Source organism: Suricata suricatta, chromosome 6 (genome assembly GCF_006229205.1).
Source record: "Suricata suricatta isolate VVHF042 chromosome 6, meerkat_22Aug2017_6uvM2_HiC, whole genome shotgun sequence".
NCBI lineage: Eukaryota > Metazoa > Chordata > Mammalia > Carnivora > Herpestidae > Suricata > Suricata suricatta.
Window position 1 is genome coordinate 114,148,456 of NC_043705.1, and position 17,481 is coordinate 114,165,936.

The following is a 17,481-nucleotide window of genomic DNA, read 5'->3' on the forward strand; positions in this document are numbered from 1 at the left end:
AAAGGAACCCTAATTGCACATACAACACCCTCAGTACAACTTGCTCACATGTCTTCAGAATGACCTTTTAAAGAATGTTTTAAATGTCACTGCTTTTTTAGAAAACATTGAACCAAACATGGAAATCGCATGAGAAAAATGTCGGAGCCTCCAATTAAAGGCACAAAGCTACATTTATAGTTTCCTCTTCCTTTTTCTCTTATCAATGCAACCATTTAAGAAAAACTAAAATCACATAAAGTTAGCAGACATAAGCATTTGGGTGTTGATGGATCTAATGCAAGCAGATTCCTAGTCTCAGTTATTGAGCAAAGCTCCAAGATAAAAATTTATGGTGAAACAATGTCTTAGTGGGGAGACCCCAGCAACAAAGAAGGTCCAAAGTAAGTGCATATGTTTTTATTCTTATTTTTTTAATGTTTATTTATTTTTGAGACAGAGAGACACAGAACATGAGCAGGGGAGGGGCAGAAAGAGAGGGAGACAGAATCTGAAGCAGGCTCAAGGCTCTGAGCTGTCAGCATAGAGGCCAATGCGGGGCTCAAACCCATCAACTGTGAGATCATGACCTCACCGTTAGGACATTCAAGTGACTGAGCCATCCAGGCACCCCAGTGCATATGTTTTGAAAGAAATACCTAATCTTGCTTAATTTCTATCTTGACAAAAAAATTTAATCTAGCTCCCAAATAAATTTTTCAGAGTCACTTTCCACCCACCCACCTCTCTTTTTACTTTTAGTTATCCTGTATAAATGATGTCATAACCAGTGGTAATAATTTTATCAGTTATAACTATTTACAGTGTTAGCCACAACATCTTTTTAAAATTTTTTTATTTTTAAGTTTATCTATTTTTATAGACAGAAAGAGCAAGTGAGCAGGGAGTAGCAGAGAGAGAAGGAGAGCAAGAATCCCAAGGAGGCTCTGCACTGTCAGCACAGACCCCGATGTGAGCCTCGAACTCACAAACCATGAGATCATGACCTGAGCCAAAACCAACAGTCAGACACAACTGACTGAGCCACCCAGGAGCCCCACAAGATCATTCTTAATTATGAGAATATGAACATAAAATATGACTTCTATGATTGAATCAGTCTGAATAAAAGATCCAAGTACTTCTTTTTTTCTATTTTAAATAGGCAATAGTTTAGCACAAAAAAAAGACAATATCTAATCAATTGAGCAAATAATCCCCAACTTGTAAACAATTTAAATTGTTAACTATATAGGGTGTTTTCCCTACTATAACAACAGTAAAACCAGTAGCATTTAATAAACTTCATTTTTAGCATTCATATAAAATATACATGCAGTTGTCTTAGGAGAATATTACCATTTGTACTTATGCTATTTCATCTGAGAATATTCTTTTTTTCTCACTATAAGAAGAAGAATAGCTCTCAATTATTGCAGTAATATTAGTGGCATATTCATGTTTATATCTCAAATATGCTTTTAATTTTTTAAAGCAGAGGCAAATTGCTGGTGATATCTAAATGTTTAGAGGTAGTTAATGCCAAAAGGCTTGGATCTGATCTTAAACTGAGTATTTCCTAGATGTGTGGTAGGGTGAAAGGTGGAACAGCTAACAGAAACCAACTTCCTATCCATGTTAGACTTCCTTAGGTGAGTTTTAAGTAAGAATTAATTAGACAGTGAGACTTTATAAGCAGTCAGCCTCGCAGCTCCCACAGATAAAAGCTGAGGACCTGTTCAGTAGTAACATAAGCCACATGTTGAGAAAGGGCAGTATCAACTACGACTGTCTCCTTGCAACTTGTTTATAATGCCTTTTTAGTCAACTTTCTTTTTGAAAATCAAATTCTTTTGGAAATGCTGAAAAGCTATTTACTGAAGGATTAAAGAACTTGCAGTTTTTGAGCAAGTATCAGCTACTGAAGTAGCAAAAATATATGCAAAACATTTAACTCATGTGGATGAGCTCATAAATATAAAAGGACAGCTTAAGAATGACAAGAGGAAACTGCTATTAATGTGGCTTATCCTAGACCAGCTTTGTACTAGCAGATACCCTGGGGATACCAAGGCTCTAAAAACTCTATGTCTCCGTGGGAAGTCAGGCTGCCTATTTCAGGAAGAGGAATTTGGCACAAATTCAAGTTGTTTGTCCAGATTCAGTAGAGGCTAAAGATGAATTGGAACAAGATCTTGCCAGTTAGCCATTCTGAAAGGTTGACAAGAGTTTGCCACCTACAACAGCTGTTTTGTGTTGGAGACTAGATGGTAATTTTGCCAGGACTACTTAGAAGGTCTGAGCCATAGATGTCAAAACAAATGTTTCTGATATTAAGTGTATGCTCATTTTGTGGTATTTTTCACTTAAGTTATCGTGTCAATATGGGTGTTGGTTGAGGTTGGAGGTGTTGATGAAGAAGTCAGTGGTGTCAGGTTAAAAGCCTACCATCAAAATATGCCAACCAATTAGGAAGAGATTGGCTTCAACAAACACAATAAAAACTAGGCTTGGTAAAGTCAAAAGAAATCAAAGAGATGTCCCTATTTGCTAAAAGTAAATGCAAAATCTTCATCTGCAATATCAATTCTTCGAACTTATCAACAAATTATTCTGGATAGGGACCTATTTGAAATAGTTTTCTTTATATGGTTTTCTCCTTAATCTTTTTAAAAATATTTATTAACAAGGTGAGACTATCAGGCTATCGTAAGAATTAAGGGCAACATGCAGAATCTGTCTGACAAATTATCTCACAAAATATCTTGCAAAGAAAATAACTATATATTTTTCTGCCTCTAATTAGTTGGTCAAAAAATTTTGTCTACTTAAAGACTTAGTGTGTCAATGATTTGCTTCAATTTAAAAGTCAAAAATACCTCTGACTTTCCCACATAATTACCTTATACAGTAATTAGGTAGCAAGGGCAACTGAGAAGAGAAAACGATCAGATTCCAGTATGTAGTACACTCCTCACTCTCCAGGGATGCCAGAATTTTGGAAGAGCTGAATGAAGTTGAAAGGGAAAAAAATGAAAACAATGGTCAGGTACTGGCATTTCGCAGGATGCTGTGCACATCCCTTGAAGTTTGTGAGTGGGAAGACAGCTAAAAAATGTCTCAGAAGCTCTCTTTTTGAAAATCAAGTTTGTGTAACTGGACAAGACATGTGCCACAAGTCTGTGCAATTAGATCACATAGCCTAGTACCACAAACATAATTATAAGCGGCTGTTTTTGTTGAATGGCAGGTTAGAGAAACAATAAAAAGAGGAGTTGATGATGATGAACGAGGAAAGGCGTGAAATGGCTGTGCTCTTCTAGGAGCTTTTAAGTCTGAACATAAAGAAAAGACTCTGTCATCCTCTCCAGACTTAAAGTGTTGACTGAGAAAGCAAAGAGGGATGAGAAGGTTATTTGTAGGCTAGAGGAATAAAGATAGGATCTCCCACTATGCTGGAAAGCTGTTAAGCACTCAAGGTGAAAACACCCATCAGGGCTTTAGAGTCAACAAGTAGTTGTTTGTGTTTGGACATTTGCAGCAAACCTCATTACCTTAACATTCTTGACCAAGTTTCTGAGGCAAAGGATACGCCGTTAGTGTGCACTGAGTCCACAGGAGTGGTATGGACTGAAATACTAGACTTCATGGCTAGGGGACTTTTTTAAGGTTTTTCAAATTCTTTATGATCGCACACCTATGGAACGTGGTCCTTGACTTTTGTTGTGAATGAAGCAAGTAGAATTTAATGGGAAAAGATTGAGCAGGATAATTCTGCACTTAGTTTCAGGACATCGTTTTATTTTTCTCTTCTAATACATGCAAGTCACAGTGGCACTTTTTATGCTTGGTAGGTGGCTTTCATACACAGTAAACATCCAATGTTTTTTTTAATATTTTCATAGGATTACATAAGGTAATAAGTCCCTCACCATAACAACTCATTACTTTGAGTTGAATATATACATGCAAGATTAATATGAGGGATCAGCCTCTGGGTCAGAGATCATGCTGAGAATGGAAGAAAAATTAGGGCAGTGGAAGGAGACCATGCTGTGTTCCTCCACATTCCTGTCTGCTCTAGAAGGTAAAAATGAATTGACTTCTGATTTTACTCAAGTACCCAGGGTCACACTGGCACCCTGAAATTAAGAAGGAATACCTGCCAATAGCTTTCCCTCCTTTCCTCTTACCAGAGGAAAGTAAGTGGATCAAAGTTGAAACAGGTACTTTGCACATTAATTTATTCAGATAAATTAATTAATTTGTTCCACAATTCTGGACTGTCCCTCTGCTATGGGTAGTACAGATGTGGCCTATACAATAAACAAAAGAGTCATGTTTTCAATAATCTAAGGGGCAAATTGAGACTCTTTCCACCTCCAACCAAATTCATTCTCCTCCATAGGTCGCCCTTTTGCCAAATGATCCAAGATCAGAGTCTTGAAAGAATCTGAAAGCGGCATACTGAACATTTCTCCTTGATAAGAAAATAGGCCTAGTTCTTTTACCATTGCATCATGAATTAAGTTCAGCCACAGAGTAGGTATAACCTGTCCATAAATAAAAATTCCTTAATAGAGTTTTATTCTTCAGCCCCATTTCTATGGTCTGCCAATAGTTTAATCAAGCTTTTTGAGCTTTCTCAGAGCATGTCTATTTTTATTTATTTATTTGCTTAGTTTTTTTTTAATTTTTATAATTATATTTTAACCGGTTTGTATAAGATAGATGTGCATGTTTCTATTTGTGATCTATTTAATAACACTGACCAAAAATGTATATTATATTATGAGCTCTGAATTTCTGGGTTTGTTTTGGTAAAATAAGGAGACTTTAAATATATCTCCTCCTAAAATTAAATTATGACACTAGATTTGACATCTCTTTGGACATCATTTGTAAAGATTCTTATACGAAAACAAGCAGAGTTTACTTTGAATCTTACCCAAGAATAATCTACACTGAAATATTTCAATGCTTGTACTAAATTAAATTATATTATAATCGGAGTTTTCTTTTAGCCATCTAGAATTAGTAGGAAAGGAGGAAAAATTTGCAATAGAAACCAAATAGTATGAAACTACTGAATGTTTCTTGTTTTAATAGGTATTTCAATTAATTTACTAACCTGACTTGCTAAAAAGCCAACCACTTTGCCTAAAACTGTATTTTGCCATTTCAATGGCAGCTTGACAAGTTATTTTCAAGTTTCTAGCTTCTGTTTTTCCCTTTCCCATATCTATGCACCAAAATTTTACTCATCGTAAATTATTATAAATTTTCTTATTTCAGTTGAATAATTACTTGACAATACTATATAAACAAATGTGTATACATATTTAATAATTATTTGACAATACTGTGTATACTGAATTGAGCAAATGAATTCAAATTCCTTCTTACAATTCATTATATGAATCAAATAATATTAATTGAGTCTTCTGCAGGAAATGTTTTCAATTTTGATAAATTAACATAAATGGAAACATTTCTCTAAAATATAATATTGTAGAGTTTTACCCAGCATAACTAGTGTATCCTACAAAGAAGTCGACAACTTTTCTTTGAATATAATTTTTTCCCAAAATTTTTGAAGGTGTTAAGAATTTTGGATAATTTTTTGAGCAAAGTGAAACATACGCAGTTAGCATGATTTGGGTCAAGTCAGTCCAGTCATTTTATTTCTTGCAGCGTTTCTCCTCTATTAACTTTTCAGTTTTGGTTTTCTCTTCATCTTTTTTTCTATAATCTGGATCCCAGAAATATTTTACATATGTCATAACTCAGGTACATAGTAGTCGTAACCTATCTTCTAGTCTTAAATGCTAAATTTTCAGCATGTTTTATTCAGAAAAGTTTACAGACTTGAACCAAGATGGGTATGAAATAACACTTGCCTAAAAGATACAAATATATTTCTCCACATTTTGATTGCCTTTCAGCATTTTTTAAAGCTCTCTAAAGTATTCTTGATTGATTATTTGGGACCACCACCTACATATAATCTTCCCTTATCCATCAGTTTTAAAATTCAAATTTGGATCACAGAGATCATGTTTTCTCTTAAGGGATATGTGCACTTTCTCAATAACATCCTATTTTAAACCAAATTAAGCATTGGCTTTTAAATAAGATGTGATATTGAGATAACTCTTGGTCAGCATCCACCATGGGGAAACAGATATTATATGTCAAGTCTTCTTATCTAATATTTTATTTATAGATAGGTATTAAATGAAGATATAATGAAAACAGTAAAAATATTCAATGAGTTTAAAAACCATGAATAGCATTCCATTTCTCATGTATTATTGCAAAGAGCAATAAAGGATACATGTGTTGGGTTCTATTATCAATCTTTAGTTGTATGTCACTAAAGAAGGAATAATATTCTCTACCCCCCACCAATCCTACATGTAGTTAAGGTAACAGTGTCTGTTCTTAGAACATCTTCTCCTAGCCCATGTTTCTTTTCCCTATGCTAGAATGTCAGAGAAGACATTCATTTTCAAAGGGAGCCTGAAATTGAATCCTGGGGCACCTGGTGGCTCAGTGGGTTAAGAGTCCAATTCTTACTTTCAGCTCAGATCATGATCAGGGTTCATGAGATTGAGCTGCATTTGGGATTCTTTCTCTACCTCTCTCTCTCAACCCCTGCCCATCTCTCAAAGTTTAAATAATCTTTAAAAAAAGAACATCTCCTCACCCATGTTGCTTTTCCCATGTTGTTATGCTAGAATGTCAGCATAGACATTCATGTTCAAGTGAGCCTGAATTTGAATCCTAAAACTTGCTGTACATTATTTTAAACTACTTAGGGCTATTCATGCTTAGCTAATCAGTGAGGACATCAATGCATCAAGTAAGACTTTTTCTTGCCAGAAACCCAACACCAAGATGTACTCTACTGACTTATTTTATTCTTTTCATTAAGTTGAGGAGAAAAGATCGTCTATATTATATTTCATTGTATTAAAGAAATTCATAAAAACTTGAGTAAATATGGTAGACATGTTGTAGGAATGTCCTTAGAATAAGTATCTATACTGAAATGGTGATCATTTAGTGAAATAAGCCATGAAGTAATTTCTCTAACCCTTTTGTTGGCTTTAAATTTTTTCTTCTTTGATAGATAGAATGCAGTGGTTGAGATCAACTAGAATGAATTATTTCTGGGTAATGAACAAGATAAATTGCTCTATAAAACATTAAGTAGATATAACATTTTTGCCTGGCTGCCAATAGTTTGTAAATGTTTATAGAAACCTCATGGTGTAGTAGAAAGAACATGGACTATTTCAGTCCTAGTAATCTTCTAGAGGTGCTTGGTAAGTCCCTCAATGTCCTTGGGTCTCCTAGGGTCATCCACTATAGAAGAGAGTCAGAGATGAACCAGATACTTTTTAGATTTTGTCAAACTCTTTTCTCCCTCTACAATTTGCTAAAACTTAACTTTTTCTTAAGCCTTAAAATGTATAAATTTTCATCACTAAAAAATGGGACTATTCTTGTTTAGTAATTTTAGCTAATTTTGAGGCTGTGAAATCTGTGCTTTAAGTTAGACTGGAGTTTTGATTAAACACAGAACATTTCTCAAAATAAACTATAATGACTTAGTTTTGGGGGAGCAGGGGGTGAGTGATACAACCGGCATTCCTACCAATACCTCCTTATCACAGTAGAATTGTTTAGAAAGTTACTGGAATTTTATTAAAACATAATAAATTTCTAGTACTATTTTGTATTCTCTATGGAGTTTTCCAACAGCAAAAATATTGCAGCAACTGTCCCTTATTTTTACTTGGTTAGTATTTAAAACTTATCCTACTGAATGGGAGACTTTCCTTCTATTCAAGGCTCAAGTGAGGAGACACAATCCACATTAGGATTCCTTCAGGCTTTTTCCCAAAATGTGAAATGCAAGAGGAATAATTTGTTCTATTCCGAGGGCCAAATAGTGGCAAGAAACTAGGATTTCTAATTTTCTAAAATTTTTCCTGAAAAATTGGTTTTACCAAACACAATGGAGGAAAAAAGGCAAAACTATAGATAGCTTTATACAACTTTATAGACAAATATATTTTCTGATGCAGAAATAAGCTTACTTTTCAGGAAGAAATATTTTTAGTAACTACTCTCAGCCTTACTCATGGCCTTATTACCATTCTAATGAATTGCACTGGGCTTTTCTAAGGGTAGCCTCATCCTCCTTTTCTAAAATTTTTTTAATGTTTTATTTATTTTTGATACAGACAGAGACAGAGCATGGGAGGGGGAGGGTCAGAGAGAAAAGGAGACACAGAACCGGAAGCAGGCTCCAGGCTCTGAGCTAGCTGTCAGCACAGAGCCTGATGTGGGGCTCAAACCCACGAATGTGAGATCTGACCTGAACTGGAGGCTTAACCTACTGAGACACCCAGGCGCCCCCAGCCTCCTTTTCTAAACTTTTCTGTTTTATGCGATTTTCTATCCTTTGTTCCAATGTAAAATGGAATCCAATGGAATCCAATTATCCTGGGTAAATGAGAGCAAATGACTCAAACATGTAAGTATTCCAGTTTGTTTATCTGTTTGTTCTCAGATTAGTGGTAGTTGGGAGTGGGGGTATAATTCCCATTTCTAGGGGCACACAAGCTCTTTTAAGTCTTTATTTCATGCAAAGTAAGCCATATAACCTTTCCTCATTTTGCAAGCTAACTAAATTTATTTCAACATTTCCCGTGGACAATTCTCAAAAATCCCAAATAAACTCTCATCCTTAGAAACCTTTAATCTATATTTCATTGTGAAGATAGCCTAAGAACACAGAAGGTAATGTTTGAAAACATGGCCCTACTAAAATGTTGATAAATATTTCCTGACATAATTCAATAAGGTTAAATGGACAAAAAGCAATCTCTGAAGAAGGAAATAAAAAAGAAAAATTGTTGCATTTACTAAATCTATTGATCTAGCACAGTGCCATGAAGAGACTTTAAATGACCACCTGCAACTATTTGTTGACTGATGATCAACAGGGAACATTCCAGAATCACATTTCATTTGCAATTAAAAATGCAGCAGAAAATTAATCTTTAACACACTAACAATTAATTTACAACTGGGAGTATTGTCCCTAAAATTGTGTTAGTTTCTGGTTACCTTTAATGGTAGTTCAATGACAATGGCTGACCTACAATACAGGTCAATTGAATATAGCCTTAAATTGAGAAATAATTTAGAATTTGCCACTGAGTTGATCAAAAAGGCCAAGATAATGATTGTATTTGTCTATGAAGCACCAGTTGAAAAGGTAAAAGGCCACTGTGGTCTTTAACAAATTAAGAAAAATATGTATCTTGTTATATAGAGAAATTTCTGCTAACGTAAGTCCTGTTTCTGTCTACAGTTCTAAATGCTTGTCAGGGTATCTCAAAGAACTGTGGACGACAGAGAAACTAAATCATTTGCCTTACGCTGAAAGGGCCTGTAGAGTCTAAAATAGTACAAGGTGAACCAGAACTAGACTATGATTAGCCCGCTCTGGTGTCCTCTTTTTAAAGGTGAGATCGTGCCAGAGCAAGTGAGTGTATGCCTTTAACTCTGGGTGGAGGTTAATGGATCAAGTGACTTTCTACTGATTTGTAGCAATTTCTTGGCCATTAGTATAACAATAAAGGGGTCATATGGTCCCTTAATTTTTAGACTGTTGACACAATTAGTCCTATGAGAATGCCTGTAAAATACTTAAAGGAGTAAGTGAAGGCACTTAAATTTCAACCAACATTTCCACATTCTTATTTAGGGGAAGAAAAAAGAGATTATGATAATCTTCTTGCAAATCTCTAAAAAACATTGCCTATAGACAACAATAAGGTATATTTGTACACAAATTCCAAGTCCACCTGGTTAGTAATGCAGATGCTGAGGCCCACACCTATCAAAAATACACAAAAGCGGGGCGCCTGGGTGGCTCAGGTGGCTGAATGGTGGACTCTTCATTTTGGCTCAGGTCATGATCCCAGCCAGGGTCATGGCATCAAGCCCTGTATCTGGCTCCATGTGGAGCCTCTAAAAATTCATTCATTCTCATATTCTCTCTCTCTCTCTCTCTCTCTCTCTCTCTCTCTCTCTCTCAAAATACATAAATAAACATTAAGAAATACACAAAAGAAAAATCTAGCACTTCTTTCCACATTCTGTAAAAGTTTTTCATTGATGTTAGGCCCCTTCCATTATGTGTGTCTATTCCTGTTTGTGGTTCTCCTCTGTTTCCATCAATGCTTTTTATTTATATCAAAAACCTGCTCCATCTCTGAATTGTAGTGTATATAACAGTGTGTGGACCTTGACCAGTAGAATCAGCATTCTTGGGAAATGGCTTAAAATTCAAATTCTCTGGCCCCTCCCCAGATCTACTAAATTAAAAAGCCCAGCAATCTGTGTTTAAACAAACCTTCCAGATAATTTTGATGCATGCTTAAGTTTGGGAACCACTGATATAAAAAATGAGCCAACTTCAGCAGATAGCAAATACCTATCCAATACCCACTTCTCCATATTCTCTGCAATCCTATGAGCTGTACACACACAATTGGCTCCAATTTGCAAAGGAGGAAACCAAGACTCAGGAATTATAAATGACTTATTCAAGGTCATATAGCTGGTTAACATATGGATGTTAAGCCAAGTTCTTCTGCTCTTTTAGAGCTACTTCCCTCTATACTTAAACTCTTCCATTAATTTTATCATATAAAATAAGACTGTGATGTTCCCTTTAAAATTTTGTGTGTATATGTGTGTGAAATTACTAGCTGCCTTACTGTGTGTGTGTGTGTGTGTGTGTGTGTGTGTGTGTGTGTGTGTGATTGAGAGACAGACAGATGGTGGGGAGCAGTGTAGAAAGAAATGAAATGGGAATATAAATAGGCAATACAAAAAGTAAAATTAGTATCACAAATGTTGCTGTCCAGTTAGTCTCAGTATACAGCAATTAGGAACATTTTGACATTCTTTCAAGATGGTTAAGCTAGAGTTTAGATCCACTTTTTGATGTTGAATCAAGTAAGTATGCAATTCCAAACAGGGCTACTTAAGCTAAGAGATATTAACAGAGTTATGCTACCCTTCAGCTATGTGTTCTCCTCTCCCAGTCTTCAAAAACACTCTCTTCTTCCTTCTGGCATTCACCACTCATAGACTGTTTTGCAGGGGATATGCTACTACCCATGAATTTGATAACAGTTTTCTACTCGTAATTTCTGTGAAATTTTTTGAGCACATGTAATTGTCCAGCAACCAAATAGCATCAGATGCTTGTTAAAGGCGAGAAGACAGATTTTATTCATTTTATTAAGGAAGAGAAACTACAATATTTACTGAGCTTAACTCCAAATAGCCAAAGACGATTGAGGTTTCTAAGGGAGAAAAGGATTATGTAGAAGTGGAAAAGATGAGAAAAAAAAGAGATGAGAATCTATGTGGAAATGAAAAATTATGAAAGGGAATAAGTGGAGAATTACTGAAAATAATATTGGAAGGTCAGTTGGAACAACATATACTTTGCAGTTGGAGAGCATTGCATTTTCTTAAGTAAAGACTCAGCATGGGACCTGAGGTCACCTTTAGGGACAGAGCCCAAGGCAGATGGAAGTCAGGCTTAAGTTTGGTCAAGTCTCTTTGCATAGTGTTCAGAGAAGTTCCTTTGTGCTGTGTGAGAGTTCATCAGTCACACAATGTGTTCAGGCTTTAATTAATTTAACTGTTTCACATTAAAGAGAAATGAAAACATTGTTTGAAATATTTTTAATTATTATGATGGAAATTATTTAGCTTTGAAAATTGCTATGTATTTTTTCTGGACATACTCTTATGAACCTAAAATCAATTGGACTTCCTAGATGGAAAGTAGCTTTTCACTATCAAAAACCATGAGTGGAATCATGTTTTCAAGAAATTCAAGAGTGTAAATGAACTACCAGCTGGAATAATAATTGCTGTATAATTTTTGCAACATTGGTAATTATGAAGCAAAATTATACCCCATTAGATTGTTTGCAAATTATTATAATTTTTATAACATAAGAAAATTATATTTGTCTTATCATAAATATAAAAGACAAAACTAGCATAATTTGTTCTAAAGATAAGCCTGAATATTATCATGTTTCCCCAGAATTTTTCACATTTGCATAGAACTTCAGTCTCTGGAATGTACAAAAGAATGTATCAAAAACAGATTCTAGGATTTCTATGCAAGATCTCATATCCTATACTCAGAAAAAAAAAATACCACCAAACCCTGCCCATAATTTTGACTCAATTCTAACCAGATCTCATATTAATTTATCAGCTTATTTTAATAAAGGTGCTCAGAAGGCTTCTTAGAGCATTCAACTTTCACAGTAGAGAAGTCATAATGTCATCAAGAAAAACATTAAATTTTGATTAGTCATCTCCATATATGAACAAGAAAGTGAATGAACTTGAAGGTGAAGATGCCAAATTATTTTTTAATAAAGTCTAAGAAGCTATAAAACTTTAGTTACCTAGAAAATTAATCTATATAAAAATTAATCTCTTTGTGTTAACTAGTTGGTATGCTTCTCTAAAATACTTTTGAAATTTTCTAAAAATCAAGTGTCTGCTAGAATATGGAGAAAAGTTTTCAAAACAAGTAAAACAGTCTTTATCACTGCCTTTTTTATTTTGTTATTTTCAACCTTATTCTACAAAACCTGAGTTAGTGGAAAGAGAATGGGCCTTGAACCCAAACACTGAACCTACCCTACCCCAGGTGAGTGTGTGTTCACCAACTGATTTAATTTATCGAAGGCCCAATTTCAGCATATATAGAACATAATGCTTAGCTTGATATATTTTGTGAGACTGATATGAATATTAAAAGTATATGATACATGACAGTCACTCTGTATTAGTTTTTGACTTTTGTGCTATCACTGTCTTTCAATTCAACTTACCCCAAATGGTGCTTTTCTTCACCAAGAAAGCTGCCTTGAAACCTCATGCTCTAGATAGCCTTTCTGGTCCATGTTTGACACCCCTTTTCTGACAGTTAATAATGAAGAGTTGAAGAGCCATACATGTATTATTAAACAAAATTTAAGGAGTTTCAGATTTGTAACAATTCCCTATAAATAAATACTTATATTTTGCAATTCACTGACTTTTCCTTTGAAGTATACACATTTTGGCATTTCCTTTTATTTTCATTTTCATTTTATTTGGATGTATTAATTTATATCAAGGATTTACAAGTTTGACTTTACTATCAAAAGAAAAAAAATTCTGTATTTAATGAATACTGAGTTTTCCTTTACTCAGCTAGTTGCTAGACTGCCCACTCATTGATTCATTATAATTCATTCAATAAAAATATATTGAGCACATATTAAGAACTATGTATGAATGCCCTGTTCTAATTTTTTAAAAAATGAACATCACTGCGATTTCTATGGTTCTTTGAGAAAGATACACAATTATGGATATGCAACTCACAGATGATTCTCAAGACCACAGATGGGGCCATTTAGCCCCACACTCAAAGGTATGGCCACGGCATCTCCAAACTGGATAGTGTAAATGTGATACCAACTCCAGAAAGTCAGAGTTGGGAGTACAGGCCTTTTAATATTAGGACATAATTATAAATTATAATTAGGATATGTTATATTGGGACACTTGACAACAAACCATGAGAAAGAGATTTAATTTAGAGAAGTTAGGATTTGTGTAATACACTATACTAATCATAATATGTTTCAGTATATTGACTAAAACTATAAAACATTATAATTTTGAGTAAAATGTTCAGAGTGAAATAACAGATGTGACAGATTCTGAATTCGTGAGGCTCTAACATTCCAAGGCTGCTTCCAAGTTTCACAACAACAAAGTTTTAAACAGTACATTCCTCACCTAGGAAAGTACCACAGCTACTCAATAAAATACAGTCTATACTTTGATTGAAAGTGGCCCTCACAAAGTACAACTGGTGGGAAGAGCCAACCATCGCTCAAATACATACTGAATCCTTCTCCTTCTGCCATGCCTTTCTTTACTCATTCACTTTTCTCTGCACAGACTATTCCCCTCAACTTTTCAAATTTTCACCTACTAAAATGCTACCCTGAAAGATTCACCCCAAACATCAACCATCTTCTTTGGGACAATTTTATTATTTAAAACCATGACAATATATTTTCTCTCTTATATAGCACTTAAAATATTTTCCTTGTAATGAATTTAATTATTTATGTCCTTATTCTACCCAATTTTTAAACTCCTTGAAGGTAAAGACTGTGCTTGCTTGTCTTTGCATCCTCCATACTAAAAGCTAATATAAATCCTACACAGTGTTGCTTAATAAATATTAGCCAAATTAATTTACTCAAATAATCTCTAGGATTCCTTTATACATTCATGTTCTGCTTATTTAGGAGAGAATAATGGAATTTTGCATTTATTTTTTATATCTAGGTTTCCCCTTGTCTATATCAATTTTATTAAAGTTTTACTTGCCTTTTATTTATTTTCTCCTGTTGTGTCCATGAAAAAATGTTTAAGGAGAAACATTGGCCCATGATGGGCCAATAGCTTGTTTATTCAAATAGCCCAAAAAGAGAAATGTTCTTGGTCCAACATGATTGCTGGGAAGAAAGTCAGTCAGATGCCTCTCTTCTGGAGGATGAGAAGCATAAGCTGGGAAAGAAACTTGTGAATGGCGTTCCTCAGATTACTACTCAGTGATTCATCTAAACATAACTGATGGCTTGAAAGTTAAAAGAAAAGATGATTTACATGAAAGTTGTGACTTTTATGTTATTTCCATTTGGACTTAATCAGTTTGCAAAATCCTCCCCATTACCATGGTGATGTTACATTCTTAGGTAGAATGTGCTCATTAACAAGAGTTGATTTATGTCACAATCACCTGTCATGACATAATCAAACTTCGTTATTTAGGATTTTAAATGTAATTCAAAATAAACCTTACAGATTGCTATTATTTACTTACATAAATTTGCCAAATAATTGGCTTTTTCTAATATGGTTTTTAAGTAATATATTTATAGATAAAATACTTCCTATTTGCCAGGACACATGGTTGATACCTTGAGCCTTATTAACTCCCTAATCTCACTTCTTCTGACTTCCTGCTTTGCTCCTTGTTCTCTGGTTGGTAAATCAAACTTATTATTTTTCTGGAAAACACCATACTATTTTCACCTTAATGCTTGTGTTCATGTCTTCCCACCTTTCCCCCAAATGCCTTGTATTCAACCTTCAAAACTCAGTTCAAGTCGCATCTCCAAAGAGGAAGTCTGCCTTGGAACCACTGCCAATATGAACTACTTTTATTTTTACTTCTTTTGCTTTCCATCTTAGCTCTTACTACCACTTAATATGTTTTATTGTAATTCTCTGTGTATTTGTCTTTTACTCCCAATACAGTATAGATTTTGATTGAGGAGGGCCAGAACTTACTTGATTCATATTCCCATTTCCTAAGAGTGCCCTTCTCCTCAAAGGTCTTCCTATGTGTTTGAATTAAACTGTCCAAAGGCTCTTGAATAGATTTACAGTACTACTTGGGATATTCACCTTTTAAGAGACATCAAAACTGATGTTACAACTTAATGTACGTAATAGAGCTTCACTACAAGAATATGTCTTTAAATTTAAAAAACAGCTGACATATACGAATGGGAAATATAATTTATGTTCCTTTTCACTGATGATATAATTTTTAGGTTTTAGTTTCTTTGATTAACAAAACAGTACTTTATAACTTTTGAGATAACAGTATGCTCACATAAGTTGTAAGCAATACAGAAAAATTTGTATGTCTTTCACTTACTTTCCTCTAGGAGATCATCCTTTAATTGGCATTGAATTTTGAACCAAAATACACAAATATGCTAAGTTAACAGTCTAACAACCATCAAGCAAAATTCTGGTTCTCCTTTGCAAAAATACTTTTTATAGGAAGACTTATCATCCTCACCAAAGAACAGAGAACACTGGAGAGATTCTTTATGAAAAATGGACAAGTCCTCTAGACTTGAGCCCCTCAGAAAGTCACTTTCACATTAACAGATATTGATAATAAAGGAAGTCATTGTTCATTACCCCAAAAGTATCAGATTATAATTTAATGGCATATGGTATGCCCAAAAATTTCTTCTTCAGAATTTGAAAGACCCTTAAATCATCTAGGTCTTCCCACTTTCTATTTTGAAGCATAGTGAACCTTAATTGGTTACAGAGTTGGGAAAATGGTTCATTTACCGATAAATTCTTTAAATATTGAGTTTCTATTTTGTGCAAAGAAGAAAAATCCAGGGGTTTCCAAGCTTAATATGATATATCATGTGCCGTACATGCTCAGAAATGATTGATCAAGGATTTGGTAACATTTGTATCACAATGCTTTTCCTTTTGTCAACTCAGTCTATTGCTATAGCTTAATCCCACTACATCCTGTTCACCTTCAAAAATCCTGCTTTATTCTTTGCTTCAATCTTTCATTCTAACAATTTCCACTTACAAAAGCATATGTAGGGAACACCCTGCAATTTACCCACAGTGTTCACTTGTTTCTTAGGCAAAGTAAATACCAGCCTAAATATCTTGCCCCAGAATTCAACCTCCTGCCTTGCTCTGTATCTTCTGCTTATGACATAAAGTATATTAGATTCCCTTCCCTGATACTTAGACATTTTCCTCTGTGGTATGCCTATTACAGACTATTATCCTTATGGTCATTTTGTCAGATGGTTTTCCAACAGGATTCCCTTGAGAGAATGGGAAAGAGTGGGGGGATATGATAGAGACACAAATAGTCAGAGATGGAGAGTTAAATAGTCTGAAAGCCAGAAGCTTAGGTGTTTAATCCATCATTACTGACCTGTATCACTTCATCATCTTATGTGAGTTATAACTCTCATATCCTATTTTTTTCATCTGTAATTAAGAATAGCAATACCCATCTTAGAGGACTGTTGTGAGAATTAAAGAAATAAACTATAAGAAAACATTTTAACTTATGCAAATAAGTGGGTGTATTTGTGTGTACCTTGAGGGCAACTAGCTACACAAGGAAAAGCAATAGTAAAATATATATATATGGTCTCCTTCACCCTTTGTAATCTGTCCTTGGTTTGAGCTTACCAATTGAGATTTATCCCACCCTATTAGTGAGGGAGTATGCTGTGTTAGGTCAGAGGCTTCCTACAAGATACATGGACAGAATGATCCATAGCAGATAGTCTAGCTCTCTGGTTTTGTCAACCTTGCAGTGGGCGATCTCAAACATTTCTATTGGCCTCCATACGACTGGTCAACCTATGACAGATGAGGAGGAAAGAGGCATTCATGTTTTAAAAATAAGCCACTCTTCCCCTATAGGAAGGTATACATGTAAACATACAATTTGTTGAGCAGATTTAGAATGGCATTTCTTGGGGTGCCTGGGTGGCTCAGTCAGTTAGGCGTCCA

At 34.6% G+C, this 17,481-nt stretch overlaps 1 protein-coding gene and 1 long non-coding RNA gene across 2 annotated transcripts in view; one reads left to right on the forward strand and one right to left on the reverse strand.

The window, feature by feature from the left end:
* Positions 1-13,025, reverse strand: part of LOC115293161 — an 80,423-nt gene extending 67,398 nt beyond the window's left edge. The window contains exons 1-2 of the long non-coding RNA XR_003909394.1: positions 12,942-13,025; positions 2,882-2,986 (exon numbers count right to left, since the gene is read on the reverse strand). This is a non-coding gene — a long non-coding RNA (uncharacterized LOC115293161). The remainder of the gene's footprint in view (positions 1-2,881; positions 2,987-12,941) is intronic.
* FGF10 (fibroblast growth factor 10) overlaps positions 1-17,481 on the forward strand; it is an 84,757-nt gene that overhangs the window by 58,129 nt on the left and 9,147 nt on the right. The window lies entirely within an intron of this gene.